This window comes from Meleagris gallopavo, chromosome 4 (genome assembly GCF_000146605.3).
Source record: "Meleagris gallopavo isolate NT-WF06-2002-E0010 breed Aviagen turkey brand Nicholas breeding stock chromosome 4, Turkey_5.1, whole genome shotgun sequence".
Taxonomy (NCBI): Eukaryota; Metazoa; Chordata; class Aves; order Galliformes; family Phasianidae; genus Meleagris; species Meleagris gallopavo.
In genome coordinates this window covers 55,108,108-55,112,157 of record NC_015014.2, presented here as the reverse complement: position 1 = coordinate 55,112,157, position 4,050 = coordinate 55,108,108, and positions in this window count along the sequence as shown.

The following is a 4,050-nucleotide window of genomic DNA, read 5'->3' as shown; positions in this document are numbered from 1 at the left end:
AATATCAGATTTAAGTTTCTAAAAGAGTAACTAAGAAAGAGCGAGAAGATATGTCATTTCAACAGGCTAGGTAAGTAGAAAGAGAGCTATGCAAAGAAATAATTATAAAGAGTAATATTAAAATAAATAGTAATAAAATGGAGCTATTACTTAATTACAATGGATACAGTTGTATAGTGCTATATTTTACCTCTTCCTTCTCCCCAAAAGAGAAGGCTTAATAAAATAAGCAAAAAAAGAACTTATCCCAACTGATTAAATTAAATTAAATTTTCTATTGCATTTTATCAGCAGAGTAGATTTAGCACTGTTTTTGAGAAGAATTTGCTTAGGATTATAAAAGGCTTTTTTTGTGTATGCATTACAAGTATTTGTATAGCATAAATATACTAGATATTAATTTCTATGTTTAGATAATAAGTAGATTGATGTTTGTTTTAGACTGGCAAGTCTAACATAAACAAATTATATATCTGTATGTATCTATATTCTGCTGTGCGAAGTATCACTAAGCACAGAATAAGAAATCAGAATTCTTATTTTTATTGTGGTAGCATTTACATTACTCCACAGAAGAAATGGAAGAACTTCAAGGATATGGGGCAAGTTTTGTACTTTCTGCATTTAAAGCCCATTAATGTCTTGCTCTTCCTATGTCAAGCCCTTTTAAGCACCTTTTAATTTTAGAGTTCAGAGAATTAATTATTCCCCAAGGCATGCAGGTTCAATTTATGTTTGAATTTGGTGAGTTTATCAAATTCAGTAACAATTATGAAGTTCCACATGGTTTTGAGTCAAAACAATACGAAATTATGTAGCCATATAGTTTGGATTTTAAAATGATAAATACCTTCCAGGCTTTCTTAAACATTCAAGAGTGTTTGTATTACCCTTTTCTGAATGCCAAGTTTATAATCTGTTTTGTTGTAAACATTTCAGACAGCTTGAACTGCCAAAACAGAAAGCATTTCAGGTTTTCCAGTCACATAATTTATTTTTTTAACAGTGATTGTTTAGCGTTGGGAATGTTTTATTGTTTATAAGTATGAAGAGCATTCCAGTAGTAACAGATCCTAGGAGGAACTGGCTGCTCCTCTGAAATCCTGCTATGATGTGTGAAAAGCCAAAACATGCACCCCTCCCAGCAGTAGAGTAGAATCTTTAGTGATATCCAGTGTCATATCACTGACAGTGATATCCGGAATGGCCAGCCACTACCAACAGTGCTGTATCATGCTTACAGCCACTGCCCACCTGGCAAATTCTCCTGTCTCTCCTGTGCATCCCTGGGAAATGGGTATAAGGAGTAACTGAGGAGAGGCTAAGATCTAGTGCTTGATTAACACACATATATTTAGACAGTTATATTGACTATAGTTAAAGTATTTTTTGAACAAAGATTGACTTTAGAAAAACCTCAAAATGATAATTTTTGAGTTGAAAATTTTTACTTTTTAGTTATTTTTTTCTTTCCCTTGTTTTCATTTTCTTTCCCCTTTTATCATTTTTTATTCTTTTGAGGTATTCGTTTTGCTTCTTTACCTTTTTTCTTCATTTCACGAGAGTATAGATTTACACATTTTATTTTGTAAGCTAAGTAAGCTCCTTTCTTGGCTTTGCTAACCAAAATCTTTCATTCATTTGTCATCCTTTAATTTGACTTTTCTTTGTGTATTTCAGTGTTGACTTGATTTCTCCATGACTATTGCTGCATTATTTATGTTTACACCCACCACAGGAATGAGGTAGGAACATTCCAAGAGCCCAGAAAAATAGTTCCTCATGGAGAAAGTCCACATGCTTCAATGGCTGCTGGCTCACAGCCTGGGCGCATATTGATTCAGAGGAATGAGACAATATTCACCACAAGAATAAGGAGATATTCCTGTGCAAGTCATTTCACCCTTGCATTATTTTGAATGCAATTAAGTACAAAAACCATTTGTTTTGCAGGTAAACTATTTTTGACAATGGTCCTCCTAAATTTCATTTTAAGATTTTAAGTCTATGGTCAGGTCAGATAAGGCTTAACTGTTCCACAAGGCACGTTTCTGGATGCACAGGAAAAAAGACTAACAATCAAGGCATGAGCTTAAGACATAACTTCATTCATTTAACTTCAGTGAGAACAACCAATAACGGACTGTATGGTGCAGCTCATGATTTTTTCCTTATATATCCCTGTCACTGACTGATTCCTGTAACTGATGCTCTCTCTCCCATTTCTTTCTCATCACTGGTATCTGAGCTGAGGAAACAAGGAAAAAGTCTTTCTTGACATTCTACCTCTGACTCATTCCTTCTTTTCTTTAGGGGCTGTTTTCACATGAGCTAGTACTACCAGCACTAAAAGCATTTAAAGAAAAATGTTTATGTAACAAGTGCGTATTGAACACCTGTGGTTTGCAGAGTTGTGCTCAGGTGTCTGAAAGAAAACAGGTCCTTCTGTTTGTCAGGGAGAGGCAACTACTGAAATTCAGGGAAGACCTAAAGACCCCACATTACATAAGCAGGTTTTTTTGAAAGAGTGGGAACCTGGAAAAAAGTGGCTTACAAGCACTGTATCCCATGTGGTTACATCAGTGTTTTAAAACCTGTTCCTTGGTACTGTGTCTACATAGCCTATTTCCATCGTCAGACAAGAAGGAAATGAGTCACCTCGAGACAAGGACATTACCAACTTTGACAGGAATTGTAAGAGTATTATAAAGGAAAGCATTGTGGTAATTTGTCTTGAAATGAAACATGAAGTTTTACCACATTATCAGCATATAAATGTCAAATTGTGAGATGTGTAATTCTCAGATCACTGGTCAGTGCTAAGCAATAATCAGTGGTGAGCCCATTTAAACTATGCAGTTTTTGTCACCAGTCCAGTTAAATATTCAATCAAACTAAAATCCATTGTTTTATTAGGCCTCTGATTTATCTGTAAAACAATATTTAATAATTCTCACTTCACATTAATCCCTTTTATTTCTTTTTTCTGTGTAAGGGAAAAACAAAAATTATTAGACTACTTCTTTCACTGACTGATGAATGGTTGGGATGTGCCCACCTGTTTCTTAGATCCAGAAATGCAAACTGCTTGATAACATGTTAGGTCTGATATTTCTCTCAATATTGTCAAATTAAAGCTGGAGTAATTACATTTTTATAATTTAAGACTTGCTCCCATGCATAATATAAGGGAAATGAGTCTCTAATTGATGCCATTAGGCCTATTCCAAAGCACCATATAAAGCAAAAGAGTGTTTTAATTGATGTCACTCACTTTGGGATCAAGTCCAAAGTGCAGTTTTCACCTCAAGGATATCATTATTTGTATCTATAATTTAGTTGATAATCAGAAAAAAATACTGTGTTTGCAGCTTACTCTGTTCAAGCTGCTATTGATTACAGTAACTAGTAATTTGCCAAAACTGTCTTGGTTTTTTCTTGACGAAGTCCAGGAAATGTGCTAATTAAGGTTGTAACCTTACATTACTTCAAAAGATTAGTAATTACTCATTAAAAGTAATACTGCAGAAAGCAGTCAAAAGTTAAGTGAACGTTTCAGATTTGAATAATAATATGAACTGTATTCCTGAATTCACATTCAGAAACACAATGTTTACAAATAAATGCAACTATCAATTCATCATAGTTTAAACTGAGAACTGAATAGGAGCTGTGAGGAGAAGGAAATGGGAGTTAGCTTTGAATATTTGTTCCCTGTCAGACAAGAATTAAATTGAGGATGAATGCATCAAGTTCTTCTACAAGTGCATGGTTGTATCATAAATCAGGAAAAACTGTCATGATCTCACACAGAATCACAGAATTGTAGGGGTTGGAAGGGACCTCTAGAGATCATCGAGACCAACCCCCTGCCAAGCAGGTTCCCTACACCAGGTCGCACAGGTAGGCGTCCAGGCGAGACTTGAATATCTCCAGAGAAGGAGACTCCACAACCTCCCTGGGCAGCCTGTTCCAGTGCTCCGTCACCTCACCGTGAAGAAGTTCTTACGCACATTCGTGCGAACTTCCTGTGCTGCAGCTTATGTCCGT